We start from the raw sequence: 20,851 nt of genomic DNA, 5'->3' as shown, positions 1-20,851 counted from the left end.
GGACAGACACTCTGGGATACGTCTTTGTCATTGCCGTTGGTAAGAAACTCTGGGAGATGTCTTTCTCTTTGCCGTTGGACGGAAACACTTGGAGACGTTGTCTTGTTGCTGTTGGAAAGAAACTCTGGGAGACGTTGTCTTATTGCTGTTGGACAGAAACTCTGCGAGACGTTGTCTCTTTGCGGTTGGACAGAAACTCTGGGAGACGTCATCTTGTTGCTGTTGGACAGAAAGTCTGGCAGCCGTTTGTCTCGTTGCCGTTGGACAGAAACTCTGGGAGACATCTGTCTCGTTACCGTTGGACAGAAACTCTGGCAGACGTCTGCCTCGTTTGTCTCGTTCCCGTTGGGCAGAAACTCTGAGGGACATCCTTCTCATTGCCGTTGGACAGAAACTTTGGGAGACGTCTGTCTTGTTTCCGTTGGGCAGAAACTCTTGGAGACATTTGTCTTGTTGCCGTTGGACAGACACTCTGGGATACGTCTTTGTCATTGCCGTTGGTAAGAAACTCTGGGAGATGTCTTTCTCTTTGCCGTTGGACGGAAACACTTGGAGACGTTGTCTTGTTGCTGTTGGAAAGAAACTCTGGGAGACGTTGTCTTATTGCTGTTGGACAGAAACTCTGCGAGACGTTGTCTCTTTGCGGTTGGACAGAAACTCTGGGAGACATCATCTTGTTGCTGTTGGACAGAAAGTCTGGCAGCCGTTTGTCTCGTTGCCGTTGGACAGAAACTCTGGGAGACGTCTGCCTCGTTTGTCTCGTTCCCGTTGGGCAGAAACTCTGAGGGACATCCTTCTTATTGACGTTGGACAGAAACTCTGGGAGACGTTTGTCTTGTCGCCGTTGGGCAGAAACTCTCGGAGACGTTTTTCTCGTTGCCGGTGGACAGAAACTCTGGGAGACATTTGTCTCGTTGCCATTGGAAAGAATCTCTGGGAGATGTCTGTCTCGTTGCCGTTGGACAGATACTCTTGGAGACATTTGTCTCGTTGCCATTGGACAGACACTCTGGGAGACGTCTGTCTCGTTGCCGTTGGACAGAAACTCTAGGAGACATTTGTCTTGTTGCGGTTGGACAGAAATTCTGGGAGATGTCCTTCTCGTTGCCGTTGGACAGAAACTCTAGGAGACATTTGTCTTGTTGCGGTTGGACAGAAACTCTGGGAGATGTTTTTCTCGTTCCCGTTGGGCAGAAACTCTGAGGGACATCCTTCTCATTGCCGTTGGACAGAAACTCTGGGAGACGTTTGTCTTGTTGCCGTTGGACAGAAACTCTGGGAGATGTTGTCTTGTTGCTGTTAGACAGAAACTCTGCGAGACGTTGTCTTGTTGCGGTTGGACAGAAACTCTGGGAGACGTTTGTCTCGTTGCCGTTGGACAGAAACTCTGGGAGACGTCTGTCTCGTTACCGTTGGACAGAAACTCTGGTAGACGTCTGCCTCGTTTGTCTCGTTCTCGTTGGGCAGAAACTCTGAGGGACATCCTTCTTATTGACGTTGGACAGAAACTCTGGGAGACGTTTGTCTTGTCGCCGTTGGGCAGAAACTCTTGGAGACATTTGTCTTGTTGCCGTTGGACAGACACTCTGGGATACGTCTTTGTCATTGCCGTTGGTAAGAAACTCTGGGAGATGTCTTTCTCTTTGCCGTTGGACGGAAACACTTGGAGACGTTGTCTTGTTGCTGTTGGAAAGAAACTCTGGGAGACGTTGTCTTATTGCTGTTGGACAGAAACTCTGCGAGACGTTGTCTCTTTGCGGTTGGACAGAAACTCTGGGAGACATCATCTTGTTGCTGTTGGACAGAAAGTCTGGCAGCCGTTTGTCTCGTTGCCGTTGGACAGAAACTCTGGGAGACGTCTGCCTCGTTTGTCTCGTTCCCGTTGGGCAGAAACTCTGAGGGACATCCTTCTTATTGACGTTGGACAGAAACTCTGGGAGACGTTTGTCTTGTCGCCGTTGGGCAGAAACTCTCGGAGACGTTTTTCTCGTTGCCGGTGGACAGAAACTCTGGGAGACATTTGTCTCGTTGCCATTGGAAAGAATCTCTGGGAGATGTCTGTCTCGTTGCCGTTGGACAGATACTCTTGGAGACATTTGTCTCGTTGCCATTGGACAGACACTCTGGGAGACGTCTGTCTCGTTGCCGTTGGACAGAAACTCTAGGAGACATTTGTCTTGTTGCGGTTGGACAGAAATTCTGGGAGATGTCCTTCTCGTTGCCGTTGGACAGAAACTCTAGGAGACATTTGTCTTGTTGCGGTTGGACAGAAACTCTGGGAGATGTTTTTCTCGTTCCCGTTGGGCAGAAACTCTGAGGGACATCCTTCTCATTGCCGTTGGACAGAAACTCTGGGAGACGTTTGTCTTGTTGCCGTTGGACAGAAACTCTGGGAGATGTTGTCTTGTTGCTGTTAGACAGAAACTCTGCGAGACGTTGTCTTGTTGCGGTTGGACAGAAACTCTGGGAGACGTTTGTCTCGTTGCCGTTGGACAGAAACTCTGGGAGACGTCTGTCTCGTTACCGTTGGACAGAAACTCTGGTAGACGTCTGCCTCGTTTGTCTCGTTCTCGTTGGGCAGAAACTCTGAGGGACATCCTTCTTATTGACGTTGGACAGAAACTCTGGGAGACGTTTGTCTTGTCGCCGTTGGGCAGAAACTCTTGGAGACATTTGTCTTGTTGCCGTTGGACAGACACTCTGGGATACGTCTTTGTCATTGCCGTTGGTAAGAAACTCTGGGAGATGTCTTTCTCTTTGCCGTTGGACGGAAACACTTGGAGACGTTGTCTTGTTGCTGTTGGAAAGAAACTCTGGGAGACGTTGTCTTATTGCTGTTGGACAGAAACTCTGCGAGACGTTGTCTCTTTGCGGTTGGACAGAAACTCTGGGAGACGTCATCTTGTTGCTGTTGGACAGAAACTCTGGCAGCCGTTTGTCTCGTTGCCGTTGGACAGAAACTCTGGGAGACGTCTGCCTCGTTTGTCTCGTTCCCGTTGGGCAGAAACTCTGAGGGACATCCTTCTTATTGACGTTGGACAGAAACTCTGGGAGACGTTTGTCTTGTCGCCGTTGGGCAGAAACTCTCGGAGACGTTTTTCTCGTTGCCGGTGGACAGAAACTCTGGGAGACATTTGTCTCGTTGCCATTGGAAAGAATCTCTGGGAGATGTCTGTCTCGTTGCCGTTGGACAGATACTCTGGGAGACATTTGTCTCGTTGCCATTGGACAGACACTCTGGGAGACGTCTGTCTCGTTGCCGTTGGACAGAAACTCTAGGAGACATTTGTCTTGTTGCGGTTGGACAGAAATTCTGGGAGATGTCCTTCTCGTTGCTGTTGGACAGAAACTCTAGGAGACATTTGTCTTGTTGCGGTTGGACAGAAACTCTGGGAGATGTTTTTCTCGTTCCCGTTGGGCAGAAACTCTGAGGGACATCCTTCTCATTGCCGTTGGACAGAAACTCTGGGAGACGTTTGTCTTGTTGCCGTTGGACAGAAACTCTGGGAGATGTTGTCTTGTTGCTGTTGGACAGAAACTCTGCGAGACGTTGTCTTGTTGCGGTTGGACAGAAACTCTGGGAGACGTTTGTCTCGTTGCCGTTGGACAGAAACTCTGGGAGACGTCTGTCTCATTACCGTTGGACAGAAACTCTGGTAGACGTCTCCCTCGTTTGTCTCGTTCTCGTTGGGCAGAAACTCTGAGGGACATCGATCTCATTGCCGTTGGACAGAAACTCTGGGAGATGTTGTCTTGTTGCTGTTGGACAGAAACTCTGCGAGACGTTGTCTTGTTGCGGTTGGACAGAAACTCTGGGAGACGTTTGTCTCGTTGCCGTTGGACAGAAACTCTGGTAGACGTCTGCCTCGTTTGTCTCGTTCTCGTTGGGCAGAAACTCTGAGGGACATCGATCTCATTGCCGTTGGACAGAAACTCTGGGAGACGTTTGTCTTTTTGCCGTTGGGCAGAAACTCTGGGAGACATTTTTCTCATGTCCGTTGGAAAGACACTCTGGGAGACGTCTGTCTCATTGCCGTTGGACAGGAACTCTGGGAGATGTCTTTCTCGTTGCTGTTGGACAGAAACTCTTGGAGACGTTGTCTTGTTGTTTTTGGAAAGAAACTCTGGAAGACGTTATCTTATTGCTGTTGGACAGAAACTCTGCGAAACGTCATCTCGTTGCTGTTGGACAGAAACTCTGGGAGACGTCTGCCTCGTTTGTCTCGTTCCCGTTGGGCAGAAATTCTGGGAGATGTCCGTCTCGTTGCCGTTGGACAGAAACTCTGGGAGACGTTTGTCTCGTTGCCGTTGGACAGAAACTCTGGAAGATGTTGTGTTGTTGCTGTTGGACAGAAACTCTGGGAGACGTCTCGTTGCCGTTGGACAGAAATTCTGGGAGATGTCCTTCTCGTTGCCGTTGGACAGAAACTCTAGGAGACATTTGTCTCGTTGCCGTTGGACAGATACTCTTGGAGACATTTGTCTCGTTGCCGTTGGACAGAAACTCTGGGAGATGTTGTCTTGTTGCGGTTGGACAGAAACTCTGCGAGACGTTTTGTTGCGGTTGGACAGAAACTCTGGGAGACGTTTGTCTCGTTGCCGTTGGACAGAAAATCTGGGAGACGTCTGTCTCGTTACCGTTGGACAGAAACTCTGGTAGACGTCTGCCTCGTTTGTCTCGTTCCCGTTGGGCAGAAACTCTGAGGGACATCGACCTCATTGCCGTTGGACAGAAACTCTGGGAGACGTTTGTCTTGTTGCCGTTGGACAGAAACTCTTGGAGACGTTGTCTGGTTTTTGTTGGAAAGAAACTCTGGGAGACGTTTTTCTCATGTCCGTTGGAAAGACACTCTGGGAGACGTCTGTCTCATTACCGTTGGATAGGAACTCTGGGAGATGTCTTTCTCGTTGCTGTTGGACAGAAACTCTTGGAGACGTTGTCTTGTTGTTGTTGGAAAGAAACTCTGGGAGACGTTATCTTATTGCTGTTGGACAGGAACTCTGCGAAACGTCATCTCGTTGCTGTTGGACAGAAACTCTGGGAGACGTCTGCCTCGTTTGTCTCGTTCCCGTTGGGCAGAAATTCTGGGAGATGTCCGTCTCGTTGCCGTTGGACAGAAACTCTGGGAGATGTCTTTCTCGTTGCCGTTGGACAGAAACTCTGGGACACGTCTCGTTGCCGTTGGACAGAAATTCTGGGAGATGTCCTTCTCGTTGCCGTTGGACAGAAACTCTACGAGACATTTGTCTTGTTGCGGTTGGACAGAAACTCTGGGAGATGTTTGTCTCGTTGCCGTTGGACAGAAACTCTGGGAGACGTCTGTCTCGTTACCGTTGGACAGAAACACTGGGAGACGTCTGCCTCGTTTTTCTCGTTCCCGTTGGGCAGAACTCTGAGGGACATCCTTCTCATTGCCGTTGGACAGAAACTCTGGGAGACGTTTGTCTTGTTGCCGTTGGGCAGAAACTCTGGGAGACATTTTTCTCATGTCCGTTGGAAAGACACTCTGGGAGACGTCTGTCTCATTGCCGTTGGACAGGAACTCTGGGAGATGTCTTTCTCGTTGCTGTTGGACAGAAACTCTTGGAGACGTTGTCTTGTTGTTTTTGGAAAGAAACTCTGGGAGACGTTATCTTATTGCTGTTGGACAGAAACTCTGCGAAACGTCATCTCGTTGCTGTTGGACAGAAACTCTGGGAGACGTCTGCCTCGTTTGTCTCGTTCCCGTTGGGCAGAAATTCTGGGAGATGTCCGTCTCGTTGCCGTTGGACAGAAACTCTGGGAGACGTTTGTCTCGTTGCCGTTGGACAGAAACTCTGGAAGATGTTGTGTTGTTGCTGTTGGACAGAAACTCTGCGAGACCTTTGTCTCGTTGCCGTTGGACAGAAACTCTGGGAGACGTCTCGTTGCCGTTGGACAGAAATTCTGGGAGATGTCCTTCTCGTTGCCGTTGGACAGAAACTCTAGGAGACATTTGTCTCGTTGCCGTTGGACAGATACTCTTGGAGACGTCTGTCTCATTGCCGTTGGACAGGAACTCTGGGAGATGTCTTTCTCGTTGCTGTTGGACAGAAACTCTTGGAGACGTTGTCTTGTTGTTTTTGGAAAGAAACTCTGGGAGACGTTATCTTATTGCTGTTGGACAGAAACTCTGCGAAACGTCATCTCGTTGCTGTTGGACAGAAACTCTGGGAGACGTCTGCCTCGTTTGTCTCGTTCCCGTTGGGCAGAAATTCTGGGAGATGTCCGTCTCGTTGCCGTTGGACAGAAACTCTGGGAGACGTTTGTCTCGTTGCCGTTGGACAGAAACTCTGGAAGATGTTGTGTTGTTGCCGTTGGACAGAAACTCTGGGAGATGTTGTCTTGTTGCTGTTGGACAGAAACTCTGCGAGACGTTGTCTTGTTGCGGTTGGACAGAAACTCTGGGAGACGTTTGTCTCGTTGCCGTTGGACAGAAACTCTGGGAGACGTCTGTCTCGTTACCGTTGGACAGAAACTCTGGTAGACGTCTGCCTCGTTTGTCTCGTTCTCGTTGGGCAGAAACTCTGAGGGACATCGATCTCATTGCCGTTGGACAGAAACTCTGGGAGACGTTTGTCTTTTTGCCGTTGGGCAGAAACTCTGGGAGACATTTTTCTCATGTCCGTTGGAAAGACACTCTGGGAGACGTCTGTCTCATTGCCGTTGGACAGGAACTCTGGGAGATGTCTTTCTCGTTGCTGTTGGACAGAAACTCTTGGAGACGTTGTCTTGTTGTTTTTGGAAAGAAACTCTGGAAGACGTTATCTTATTGCTGTTGGACAGAAACTCTGCGAAACGTCATCTCGTTGCTGTTGGACAGAAACTCTGGGAGACGTCTGCCTCGTTTGTCTCGTTCCCGTTGGGCAGAAATTCTGGGAGATGTCCGTCTCGTTGCCGTTGGACAGAAACTCTGGGAGACGTTTGTCTCGTTGCCGTTGGACAGAAACTCTGGAAGATGTTGTGTTGTTGCTGTTGGACAGAAACTCTGGGAGACGTCTCGTTGCCGTTGGACAGAAATTCTGGGAGATGTCCTTCTCGTTGCCGTTGGACAGAAACTCTAGGAGACATTTGTCTCGTTGCCGTTGGACAGATACTCTTGGAGACATTTGTCTCGTTGCCGTTGGACAGAAACTCTGGGAGATGTTGTCTTGTTGCGGTTGGACAGAAACTCTGCGAGACGTTTTGTTGCGGTTGGACAGAAACTCTGGGAGACGTTTGTCTCGTTGCCGTTGGACAGAAAATCTGGGAGACGTCTGTCTCGTTACCGTTGGACAGAAACTCTGGTAGACGTCTGCCTCGTTTGTCTCGTTCCCGTTGGGCAGAAACTCTGAGGGACATCGACCTCATTGCCGTTGGACAGAAACTCTGGGAGACGTTTGTCTTGTTGCCGTTGGACAGAAACTCTTGGAGACGTTGTCTGGTTTTTGTTGGAAAGAAACTCTGGGAGACGTTTTTCTCATGTCCGTTGGAAAGACACTCTGGGAGACGTCTGTCTCATTACCGTTGGATAGGAACTCTGGGAGATGTCTTTCTCGTTGCTGTTGGACAGAAACTCTTGGAGACGTTGTCTTGTTGTTGTTGGAAAGAAACTCTGGGAGACGTTATCTTATTGCTGTTGGACAGAAACTCTGCGAAACGTCATCTCGTTGCTGTTGGACAGAAACTCTGGGAGACGTCTGCCTCGTTTGTCTCGTTCCCGTTGGGCAGAAATTCTGGGAGATGTCCGTCTCGTTGCCGTTGGACAGAAACTCTGGGAGACGTTTGTCTCGTTGCCGTTGGACAGAAACTCTGGAAGATGTTGTGTTGTTGCTGTTGGACAGAAACTCTGCGAGACCTTTGTCTCGTTGCCGTTGGACAGAAACTCTGGGAGACGTCTCGTTGCCGTTGGACAGAAATTCTGGGAGATGTCCTTCTCGTTGCCGTTGGACAGAAACTCTAGGAGACATTTGTCTCGTTGCCGTTGGACAGATACTCTTGGAGACGTCTGTCTCATTGCCGTTGGACAGGAACTCTGGGAGATGTCTTTCTCGTTGCTGTTGGACAGAAACTCTTGGAGACGTTGTCTTGTTGTTTTTGGAAAGAAACTCTGGGAGACGTTATCTTATTGCTGTTGGACAGAAACTCTGCGAAACGTCATCTCGTTGCTGTTGGACAGAAACTCTGGGAGACGTCTGCCTCGTTTGTCTCGTTCCCGTTGGGCAGAAATTCTGGGAGATGTCCGTCTCGTTGCCGTTGGACAGAAACTCTGGGAGACGTTTGTCTCGTTGCCGTTGGACAGAAACTCTGGAAGATGTTGTGTTGTTGCTGTTGGACAGAAACTCTGCGAGACCTTTGTCTCGTTGCCGTTGGACAGAAACTCTGGGAGACGTCTCGTTGCCGTTGGACAGAAATTCTGGGAGATGTCCTTCTCGTTGCCGTTGGACAGAAACTCTAGGAGACATTTGTCTCGTTGCCGTTGGACAGATACTCTTGGAGACATTTGTCTCGTTGCCGTTGGACAGACACTCTGGGAGACGTCTGTCTCGTTTGTCTCGTTCCCGTTGGGCAGAAATTCTGGGAGATGTCCGTCTCGTTGCCGTTGGACAGAAACTCTGGGAGACGTTTGTCTCGTTGCCGTTGGACAGAAACTCTGGGAGATGTTGTCTTGTAGCGGTTGGACAGAAACTCTGCGAGACGTTGTTTTGTTGCGGTTGGACAGAAACTCTGGGAGACGTTTGTCTCGTTGCCGTTGGACAGAAACTCTGGGAGACGTCTGTCTCGTTACCGTTGGACAGAAACTCTGGTAGACGTCTGCCTCGTTTGTCTCGTTCCCGTTGGGCAGAAACTCTGAGGGACATCGATCTCATTGCCGTTGGACAGAAACTCTGGGAGACGTTGTCTCGTTGCGGTTGGACAGAAGCTCTGGGAGACGTCATCTCGTTGCTGTTGGACAGAAACTCTGGCAGCCGTTTGTCTCGTTGCCGTTGGACAGAAACTCTGGAAACGTCTGTCTTGTTGCCGTTGGAAAGAAACTCTGGCAGACGTCTGTCTCGTTTGTCTCGTTCCCGTTGGGCAGAAACTCTGAGGGACATCCTTCTCATTGCCGTTGGACAGAAACTTTGGGAGACGTCTGTCTCGTTACCGTTGGACAGAAACACTGGGAGACGTCTGCCTCGTTTTTCTCGTTCCCGTTGGGCAGAACTCTGAGGGACATCCTTCTCATTGCCGTTGGACAGAAACTTTGGGAGACGTTTGTCTTGTTGCCGTTGGGCAGAAACTCTTGGAGACATTTGTCTTGTTGCCGTTGGACAGACACTCTGGGATACGTCTTTCTCATTGCCGTTGGACAGAAACTCTGGGAGCCATTTGTCTCGTTGCCGTTGGACAGAAACTCTGGGAGACGTCTGTCTCGTTACCGTTGGACAGAAACTCTGGTAGACGTCTGCCTCGTTTGTCTCGTTCACGTTGGGCAGAAACTCTGGGAAACGTTTTTCTCGTGTCCGTTGGAAAGACACTCTGGGAGACGTCCGTCTCGTTGTCGTCTGACAGAAACTCTGGGAGATGTCCGTCTCGTTGCCGTTGGACAGAAACTCTGGGAGACGTCTCGTTGCCGTTGGACAAAAATTCTGGGAGATGTCCGTCTCGTTGCCGTTGGACAGAAACTCTGGGAGACGTCTGTCTCGTTTGTCTCGTTCCCGTTGGGCAGAAATTCTGGGAGATGTCCGTCTCGTTGCCGTTGGACAGAAACTCTGGGAGACGTCTGTCTCGTTGCCGTTGGACAGAAACTCTGGGAGATGTTGTCTTGTAGCGGTTGGACAGAAACTCTGCGAGACGTTGTTTTGTTGCGGTTGGACAGAAACTCTGGGAGACGTTTGTCTCGTTGCCGTTGGACAGAAACTCTGGGAGACGTCTGTCTCGTTACCGTTGGACAGAAACTCTGGGAGATGTTGTCTTGTAGCGGTTGGACAGAAACTCTGCGAGACGTTGTTTTGTTGCGGTTGGACAGAAACTCTGGGAGACGTTTGTCTCGTTGCCGTTGGACAGAAACTCTGGGAGACGTCTGTCTCGTTACCGTTGGACAGAAACTCTGGTAGACGTCTGCCTCGTTTGTCTCGTTCCCGTTGGGCAGAAACTCTGAGGGACATCGATCTCATTGCCGTTGGACAGAAACTCTGGGAGACGTTGTCTCGTTGCGGTTGGACAGAAGCTCTGGGAGACGTCATCTCGTTGCTGTTGGACAGAAACTCTGGCAGCCGTTTGTCTCGTTGCCGTTGGACAGAAACTCTGGAAACGTCTGTCTTGTTGCCGTTGGAAAGAAACTCTGGCAGACGTCTGTCTCGTTTGTCTCGTTCCCGTTGGGCAGAAACTCTGAGGGACATCCTTCTCATTGCCGTTGGACAGAAACTCTGGGAGACGTCTCGTTGCCGTTGGACAAAAATTCTGGGAGATGTCCGTCTCGTTGCCGTTGGACAGAAACTCTGTGAGACGTCTGTCTCGTTTGTCTCGTTCGCGTTGGGCAGAAATTCTGGGAGATGTCCGTCTCGTTGCCGTTGGACAGAAACTCTGGGAGACGTCTGTCTCGTTTGTCTCGTTCCCGTTGGGCAGAAATTCTGGGAGATGTCCGTCTCGTTGCCGTTGGACAGAAACTCTGGGAGACGTTTGTCTCGTTGCCGTTGGACAGAAACTCTGGGAGATGTTGTCTTGTAGCGGTTGGACAGAAACTCTGCGAGACGTTGTTTTGTTGCGGTTGGACAGAAACTCTGGGAGACGTTTGTCTCGTTGCCGTTGGACAGAAACTCTGGGAGACGTCTGTCTCGTTACCGTTGGACAGAAACTCTGGTAGACGTCTGCCTCGTTTGTCTCGTTCCCGTTGGGCAGAAACTCTGAGGGACATCGATCTCATTGCCGTTGGACAGAAACTCTGGGAGACGTTGTCTCGTTGCGGTTGGACAGAAGCTCTGGGAGACGTCATCTCGTTGCTGTTGGACAGAAACTCTGGCAGCCGTTTGTCTCGTTGCCGTTGGACAGAAACTCTGGAAACGTCTGTCTTGTTGCCGTTGGAAAGAAACTCTGGCAGACGTCTGTCTCGTTTGTCTCGTTCCCGTTGGGCAGAAACTCTGAGGGACATCCTTCTCATTGCCGTTGGACAGAAACTCTGGGAGACGTCTCGTTGCCGTTGGACAAAAATTCTGGGAGATGTCCGTCTCGTTGCCGTTGGACAGAAACTCTGTGAGACGTCTGTCTCGTTTGTCTCGTTCGCGTTGGGCAGAAATTCTGGGAGATGTCCGTCTCGTTGCCGTTGGACAGAAACTCTGGGAGACGTCTGTCTCGTTTGTCTCGTTCCCGTTGGGCAGAAATTCTGGGAGATGTCCGTCTCGTTGCCGTTGGACAGAAACTCTGGGAGACGTTTGTCTCGTTGCCGTTGGACAGAAACTCTGGGAGATGTTGTCTTGTAGCGGTTGGACAGAAACTCTGCGAGACGTTGTTTTGTTGCGGTTGGACAGAAACTCTGGGAGACGTTTGTCTCGTTGCCGTTGGACAGAAACTCTGGGAGACGTCTGTCTCGTTACCGTTGGACAGAAACTCTGGTAGACGTCTGCCTCGTTTGTCTCGTTCCCGTTGGGCAGAAACTCTGAGGGACATCGATCTCATTGCCGTTGGACAGAAACTCTGGGAGACGTTGTCTCGTTGCGGTTGGACAGAAGCTCTGGGAGACGTCATCTCGTTGCTGTTGGACAGAAACTCTGGCAGCCGTTTGTCTCGTTGCCGTTGGACAGAAACTCTGGAAACGTCTGTCTTGTTGCCGTTGGAAAGAAACTCTGGCAGACGTCTGTCTCGTTTGTCTCGTTCCCGTTGGGCAGAAACTCTGAGGGACATCCTTCTCATTGCCGTTGGACAGAAACTTTGGGAGACGTCTGTCTCGTTACCGTTGGACAGAAACACTGGGAGACGTCTGCCTCGTTTTTCTCGTTCCCGTTGGGCAGAACTCTGAGGGACATCCTTCTCATTGCCGTTGGACAGAAACTTTGGGAGACGTTTGTCTTGTTGCCGTTGGGCAGAAACTCTTGGAGACATTTGTCTTTTTGCCGTTGGACAGACACTCTGGGATACGTCTTTCTCATTGCCGTTGGACAGAAACTCTGGGAGCCATTTGTCTCGTTGCCGTTGGACAGAAACTCTGGGAGACGTCTGTCTCGTTACCGTTGGACAGAAACTCTGGTAGACGTCTGCCTCGTTTGTCTCGTTCACGTTGGGCAGAAACTCTGGGAAACGTTTTTCTCGTGTCCGTTGGAAAGACACTCTGGGAGACGTCCGTCTCGTTGTCGTCTGACAGAAACTCTGGGAGATGTCCGTCTCGTTGCCGTTGGACAGAAACTCTGGGAGACGTCTCGTTGCCGTTGGACAAAAATTCTGGGAGATGTCCGTCTCGTTGCCGTTGGACAGAAACTCTGTGAGACGTTTGTCTCGTTGCCGTTGGACAGAAACTCTGGAAGATGTTGTCTTGTTGCTGTTGGACAGAAACTCTGCGAGACCTTTGTCTCGTTGCCGTTAGACAGAAACTATGGGAGACGTTGTCTTATTACTGTTGGACAGAAACTCTGCGAGACGTTGTCTCGTTGCGGTTGGACAGAAGCTCTGGGAGACGTCATCTCGTTGCTGTTGGACAGAAACTCTGGCAGCCGTTTGTCTCGTTGCCGTTGGACAGAAACTCTGGGAGACGTCTGTCTCGTTACCTTTGGACAGAAACTCTTGGAGATGTTGTCTTGTTGCTGTTGGACAGAAACTCTGCGAGACGTTGTTGTCATTGCCGTTGGTAAGAAACTCTGGGAGATGTCTTTCTCTTTGCCGTTGGACGGAAACACTTGGAGACGTTGTCTTGTTGCTGTTGGAAAGAAACTCTGGGAGACGTTGTCTTATTGCTGTTGGAAAGAAACTCTGCGAGACGTTGTCTCTTTGCGGTTGGACAGAAACTCTGGGAGACGTCATCTTGTTGCTTTTGGACAGAAAGTCTGGCAGCCGTTTGTCTCGTTGCCGTTGGACAGAAACTCTGGGAGACATCTGTCTCGTTACCGTTGGACAGAAACTCTGGCAGACGTCTGCCTCGTTTGTCTCGTTCCCGTTGGGCAGAAACTCTGAGGGACATCCTTCTCATTGCCGTTGGACAGAAACTTTGGGAGACGTTTGTCTTGTTTCCGTTGGGCAGAAACTCTTGGATACATTTGTCTTGTTGCCGTTGGACAGACACTCTGGGATACGTCTTTGTCATTGCCGTTGGTAAGAAACTCTGGGAGATGTCTTTCTCTTTGCCGTTGGACGGAAACACTTGGAGACGTTGTCTTGTTGCTGTTGGAAAGAAACTCTGGGAGACGTTGTCTTATTGCTGTTGGACAGAAACTCTGCGAGACGTTGTCTCTTTGCGGTTGGACAGAAACTCTGGGAGACGTCATCTTGTTGCTGTTGGACAGAAACTCTGGCAGCCGTTTGTCTCGTTGCCGTTGGACAGAAACTCTGGGAGACGTCTGCCTCGTTTGTCTCGTTCCCGTTGGGCAGAAACTCTGAGGGACATCCTTCTTATTGACGTTGGACAGAAACTCTGGGAGACGTTTGTCTTGTCGCCGTTGGGCAGAAACTCTCGGAGACGTTTTTCTCGTTGCCGGTGGACAGAAACTCTGGGAGACATTTGTCTCGTTGCCATTGGAAAGAATCTCTGGGAGATGTCTGTCTCGTTGCCGTTGGACAGATACTCTTGGAGACATTTGTCTCGTTGCCATTGGACAGACACTCTGGGAGACGTCTGTCTCGTTGCCGTTGGACGGAAACGCTGGGAGACGTTGTCTTGTTGCCGTTGGACAGAAACTTTTGGAGACGTTTCTCTCGTTGCCGTTGGACAGACACTCTGGGAGACGTCATCTCATTGCTGTTGGACAGAAACTCTGGTAGACGTTTGTCTCGTTGCCGTTGGACAGAAACTCTGGGAGACGTCTTTTTGCCGTTGGACAGAAATTCTGGGAGATGTCTTTCTCGTTGCCGTTGGACAGAAACTCTGGGAGACGTCTGTCTCATTGCCGTTGGACAGAAACTCTGGGAGACGTTTGTCTCGTTGCCGTTGTACAGAAACTCTGCGAGATGTTGTCTTGTTGCCGTTGGACAGAAACTCTGCGAGACGTTGTCTCGTTGCTGTTGGACAGAAACTCTGGGATACGTTTGTCTCGTTGCCGTTGGAAAGAAACTCTGGGAGACGTCTGTCTCGTCACTGTTGGACAGAAACTCTGGGAGACGTTTGTCTCGTTGCCGTTGGACCGTAACTCTGGGTGACGGCTTTTTTTTTTGCTGTTGGACAGAAACTCTGGGAGACGTCTGCCTCGTTGCCATTGGACAGAAAATCTGGGAGAAGTCTGTCTCGTTGTGGTTGGACAGAAACTCTTAGAGACGTATTTCTCGTTGCCTTTGGACAGAAACTCTGAGACACCTCTGTCTCGTTGTGGTTGGAAGGAAACTCTGGTAGATGTCTGCCTTGTCACTGTTGGACAGAAACTCTGGTATACGTCTGTCTCCTTGTGGTTGGACAGAAATTCTGGGAGATGTCTGCCTCGTTGCTGTTGGACAGAAACTCTGGGAGACGTCTGTCTCGTTGCCGTTGGACAGAAACTCTGGAAGACTTTTGTCTCGTTGCTGTTGGACAGAAACTCTGGGAGCCATTTGTCTCGTTGCCGTTGGACAGAAACTCTGGGAGACATCCATCTCGTACCCATTGGACCGTAACTCTGGGTGACGGCTTTCTTTTTGCCATTGGACAGAAACTCTGGGAGACGTTGTTTCGTTGAGGTTAGACAGAAACTCTGGAAGACGTTTGTCTCGTTGCCGTTGCACAGAAACTCTGGGAGACGTTTCTCTCGTTGCCATTGGACATAAACTCTGGGAGACGTCTCTCTTGTTGCCGTTGGAGAGAAACTCTGGAAGACTTTTGTCTCGTTGCTGTTGGACAGAAACTCTGGTATACGTCTGTCTCGTTGTGGTTGGAAGGAAACTCTGGTAGATGTCTGCCTCGTTGCCGTTGGACAGAAACTCTGGGTGACGTCGTCTTGTTGCTGTTGGACAGAAACTCTGGGAGACGTCTGTCTCGTTGCCATTGGACAGAAAATCTGGGAGAAGTCTGTCTCGTTGTGGTTGGACAGAAACTCTTAGAGACGTATTTCTCGTTGCCTTTGGACAGAAACTCTGAGAGACCTCTGTCTCGTTGTGGTTGGAAGGAAACTCTGGTAGATGTCTGCCTTGTCACTGTTGGACAGAAACTCTGGTATACGTCTGTCTCCTTGTGGTTGGACAGAAATTCTGGGAGATGTCTGCCTCGTTGCTGTTGGACAGAAACTCTGGGAGACGTCTGTCTCGTTGCCGTTGGACAGAAACTCTGGAAGACTTTTGTCTCGTTGCTGTTGGACAGAAACTCTGGGAGCCATTTGTCTCGTTGCCGTTGGACAGAAACTCTGGGAGACATCCATCTCGTACCCATTGGACCGTAACTCTGGGTGACGGCTTTCTTTTTGCCATTGGACAGAAACTCTGGGAGACGTTGTTTCGTTGAGGTTAGACAGAAACTCTGGAAGACGTTTGTCTCGTTGCCGTTGCACAGAAACTCTGGGAGACGTTTCTCTCGTTGCCATTGGACATAAACTCTGGGAGACGTCTCTCTTGTTGCCGTTGGAGAGAAACTCTGGAAGACTTTTGTCTCGTTGCTGTTGGACAGAAACTCTGGTATACGTCTGTCTCGTTGTGGTTGGAAGGAAACTCTGGTAGATGTCTGCCTCGTTGCCGTTGGACAGAAACTCTGGGTGACGTCGTCTTGTTGCTGTTGGACAGAAACTCTGGGAGACGTCTGTCTCGTTGCCATTGGACAGAAAATCTGGGAGAAGTCTGTCTCGTTGTGGTTGGACAGAAACTCTTAGAGACGTATTTCTCCTTGCCTTTGGACAGAAACTCTGAGACACCTCTGTCTCGTTGTGGTTGGAAGGAAACTGTGGTAGATGTCTGCCTTGTCACTGTTGGACAGAAACTCTGGTATACGTCTGTCTCCTTGTGGTTGGACAGAAATTCTGGGAGATGTCTGCCTCGTTGCTGTTGGACAGAAACTCTGGGAGACGTCTGTCTCGTTGCCGTTGGACAGAAACTCTGGAAGACTTTTGTCTCGTTGCTGTTGGACAGAAACTCTGGGAGCCATTTGTCTCGTTGCCGTTGGACAGAAACTCTGGGAGACATCCATCTCGTACCCATTGGACCGTAACTCTGGGTGACGGCTTTCTTTTTGCCATTGGACAGAAACTCTGGGAGACGTTGTTTCGTTGAGGTTAGACAGAAACTCTGGAAGACGTTTGTCTCGTTGCCGTTGCACAGAAACTCTGGGAGACGTTTCTCTCGTTGCCATTGGACATAAACTCTGGGAGACGTCTGTCTTGTTGCCGTTGGACAGAAACTCTGGAAGACTTTTGTCTCGTTGCTGTTGGAAAGAAACTCTGGTATACGTCTGTCTCGTTGTGGTTGGAAGGAAACTCTGGTAGATGTCTGCCTCGTTGCTGTTGGACAGAAACTCTGGGAGACGTCTGTCTCGTTGCCGTTGGAAAGAAACTCAGGAAGACTTTTGTCTCGTTGCTGTTGGACAGAAACTCTGGGAGCCATTTGTCTCGTTGCCGTTGGACAGAAACTCTGGGAGACATCCATCTCGTACCCATTGGACCGTAACTCTGGGTGACGGCTTTCTTTTTGCCATTGGACAGAAACTCTGGGAGACGTTGTTTCGTTGTCGTTGGACAGAAACTCTGGGAGATGTCCGTCTCGTTGCCATTGGAAAGAATCTCTGGGAGACGTCTGTCTCGTTGCCGTTGGACAGAAACTCTGGGAGACGTTTGTCTCGTTGCCATTGGAGAGAAACTCTGGGAGACGTTTCTCTCGTTGCCATTGGACATAAACTCTGGGAGACGTCTCTCTTGTTGCCGTTGGAGAGAAACTCTGGAAGACTTTTGTCTCGTTGCTGTTGGACAGAAACTCTGGGAGCCATTTGTCTCGTTGCCGTTGGACAGAACCTCTGGGAGACGTCTGCCTCATTGCCATTGGACAGAAACTCTGGGAGACGTTGTCTCGTTGTGGTTGGAAAGAAACTCTGGGAGACATTGTCTCGTTGCTTTTGGACAGAACCTCTGGGAGAAGTCTGGCTCTTTGTGGTTGGACAGAACCTCTGGGAGACGTCTGCCTCATTGCCATTGGACAGAAACTCTGGGAGACGTTGTCTTGTTGTGGTTGGAAAGAAACTCTGGGAGAAGTCTGGCTCTTTGTGGTTGGACAGAAACTCTGGGAGACATCCATCTCATACCCATTGGACCGTAACTCTGGGTGACGGCTTTCTTTTTGCCATTGGACAGAAACTCTGGGAGACGTTGTTTCGTTGAGGTTAGACAGAAACTCTGGAAGACGTTTGTCTCGTTGCCGTTGCACAGAAACTCTGGGAGACGTTTTTCTCGTTGTCGTTGGACAGAAACTCTGGGAGATGTCCGTCTCGTTGCCATTGGAAAGAATCTCTGGGAGACGTCTGTCTCGTTGCCGTTGGACAGACACTCTGGGAGACGTCTGTCTCATTGCCGTTGGACAGAAACTCTGGGAGATGTCTTTCTCGTTGCCGTTGGACGGAAACTCTGGGAGACGTTGTCTTGTTGCTGTTGGACAGAAACTCTGGGAGACGTTGTCTCGTTGCGGTTGGACAGAAACTCTGGTAGACATTGTCTCGTTGCCGTTGGACAGAAACTCTGGGAGACGTTTGTCTCGTTGCCGTTGCACAGAAACTCTGGGAGACGTTTCTCTCGTTGCCATTGGACATAAACTCTGGGAGACGTCTCTCTTGTTGCCGTTGGAGAGAAACTCTGGAAGACTTTTGTCTCGTTGCTGTTGGACAGAAACTCTGGGAGCCATTTGTCTCGTTGCCGTTGGACAGAACCTCTGGGAGACGTCTGCCTCATTGCCATTGGACAGAAACTCTGGGAGACGTTGTCTCGTTGTGGTTGGAAAGAAACTCTGGGAGACATTGTCTTGTGGCTTTTGGACAGAAACTCTGGGAGACGTTCTCTCGTTGCCATTGGACAGAACCTCTGGGAGAAGTCTGGCTCTTTGTGGTTGGACAGAACCTCTGGGAGACGTCTGCCTCATTGCCATTGGACAGAAACTCTGGAAGACGTTTGTCTCGTTGCCGTTGCACAGAAACTCTGGGAGACGTTTCTCTCGTTGCCATTGGACATAAACTCTGGGAGACGTCTGTCTTGTTGCCGTTGGACAGAAACTCTGGAAGACTTTTGTCTCGTTGCTGTTGGACAGAAACTCTGGTATACGTCTGTCTCGTTGTGGTTGGAAGGAAACTCTGGTAGATGTCTGCCTCGTTGCTGTTGGACAGAAACTCTGGGAGATGTCTGTCTCGTTGCCGTTGGAAAGAAACTCTGGAAGACTTTTGTCTCGTTGCTGTTGGACAGAAACTCTGGGAGCCATTTGTCTCGTTGCCGTTGGACAGAAACTCTGGGAGACATCCATCTCGTACCCATTGGACCGTAACTCTGGGTGACGGCTTTCTTTTTGCCATTGGACAGAAACTCTGGGAGACGTTGTTTCGTTGTCGTTGGACAGAAACTCTGGGAGATGTCCGTCTCGTTGCCATTGGAAAGAATCTCTGGGAGACGTCTGTCTCGTTGCCGTTGGACAGAAACTCTGGGAGACGTTTGTCTCGTTGCCATTGGAGAGAAACTCTGGGAGACGTTTCTCTCGTTGCCATTGGACATAAACTCTGGGAGACGTCTCTCTTGTTGCCGTTGGAGAGAAACTCTGGAAGACTTTTGTCTCGTTGCTGTTGGACAGAAACTCTGGGAGCCATTTGTCTCGTTGCCGTTGGACAGAACCTCTGGGAGACGTCTGCCTCATTGCCATTGGACAGAAACTCTGGGAGACGTTGTCTCGTTGTGGTTGGAAAGAAACTCTGGGAGACATTGTCTCGTTGCTTTTGGACAGAACCTCTGGGAGAAGTCTGGCTCTTTGTGGTTGGACAGAACCTCTGGGAGACGTCTGCCTCATTGCCATTGGACAGAAACTCTGGGAGACGTTGTCTTGTTGTGGTTGGAAAGAAACTCTGGGAGAAGTCTGGCTCTTTGTGGTTGGACAGAAACTCTGGGAGACATCCATCTCATACCCATTGGACCGTAACTCTGGGTGACGGCTTTCTTTTTGCCATTGGACAGAAACTCTGGGAGACGTTGTTTCGTTGAGGTTAGACAGAAACTCTGGAAGACGTTTGTCTCGTTGCCGTTGCACAGAAACTCTGGGAGACGTTTTTCTCGTTGTCGTTGGACAGAAACTCTGGGAGATGTCCGTCTCGTTGCCATTGGAAAGAATCTCTGGGAGACGTCTGTCTCGTTGCCGTTGGACAGACACTCTGGGAGACGTCTGTCTCATTGCCGTTGGACAGAAACTCTGGGAGATGTCTTTCTCGTTGCCGTTGGACGGAAACTCTGGGAGACGTTGTCTTGTTGCTGTTGGACAGAAACTCTGGGAGACGTTGTCTCGTTGCGGTTGGACAGAAACTCTGGTAGACATTGTCTCGTTGCCGTTGGACAGAAACTCTGGGAGACGTTTGTCTCGTTGCCGTTGCACAGAAACTCTGGGAGACGTTTCTCTCGTTGCCATTGGACATAAACTCTGGGAGACGTCTCTCTTGTTGCCGTTGGAGAGAAACTCTGGAAGACTTTTGTCTCGTTGCTGTTGGACAGAAACTCTGGGAGCCATTTGTCTCGTTGCCGTTGGACAGAACCTCTGGGAGACGTCTGCCTCATTGCCATTGGACAGAAACTCTGGGAGACGTTGTCTCGTTGTGGTTGGAAAGAAACTCTGGGAGACATTGTCTTGTGGCTTTTGGACAGAAACTCTGGGAGACGTTCTCTCGTTGCCATTGGACAGAACCTCTGGGAGAAGTCTGGCTCTTTGTGGTTGGACAGAACCTCTGGGAGACGTCTGCCTCATTGCCATTGGACAGAAACTCTGGAAGACGTTTGTCTCGTTGCCGTTGCACAGAAACTCTGGGAGACGTTTCTCTCGTTGCCATTGGACATAAACTCTGGGAGACGTCTGTCTTGTTGCCGTTGGACAGAAACTCTGGAAGACTTTTGTCTCGTTGCTGTTGGACAGAAACTCTGGTATACGTCTGTCTCGTTGTGGTTGGAAGGAAACTCTGGTAGATGTCTGCCTCGTTGCTGTTGGACAGAAACTCTGGGAGATGTCTGTCTCGTTGCCGTTGGAAAGAAACTCTGGAAGACTTTTGTCTCGTTGCTGTTGGACAGAAACTCTGGGAGCCATTTGTCTCGTTGCCGTTGGACAGAAACTCTGGGAGACATCCATCTCGTACCCATTGGACCGTAACTCTGGGTGACGGCTTTCTTTTTGCCATTGGACAGAAACTCTGGGAGACGTTGTTTCGTTGTCGTTGGACAGAAACTCTGGGAGATGTCCGTCTCGTTGCCATTGGAAAGAATCTCTGGGAGACGTCTGTCTCGTTGCCGTTGGACAGAAACTCTGGGAGACGTTTGTCTCGTTGCCATTGGAGAGAAACTCTGGGAGACGTTTCTCTCGTTGCCATTGGACATAAACTCTGGGAGACGTCTCTCTTGTTGCCGTTGGAGAGAAACTCTGGAAGACTTTTGTCTCGTTGCTGTTGGACAGAAACTCTGGGAGCCATTTGTCTCGTTGCCGTTGGACAGAACCTCTGGGAGACGTCTGCCTCATTGCCATTGGACAGAAACTCTGGGAGACGTTGTCTCGTTGTGGTTGGAAAGA

This window comes from Telmatherina bonti, assembly GCF_933228915.1.
Source record: "Telmatherina bonti genome assembly, chromosome: 13".
NCBI classification, from domain to species: Eukaryota; Metazoa; Chordata; class Actinopteri; order Atheriniformes; family Telmatherinidae; genus Telmatherina; species Telmatherina bonti.
The sequence above is the reverse complement of the archived record's forward strand: the minus strand, read 5'-3'. Positions refer to the sequence as shown.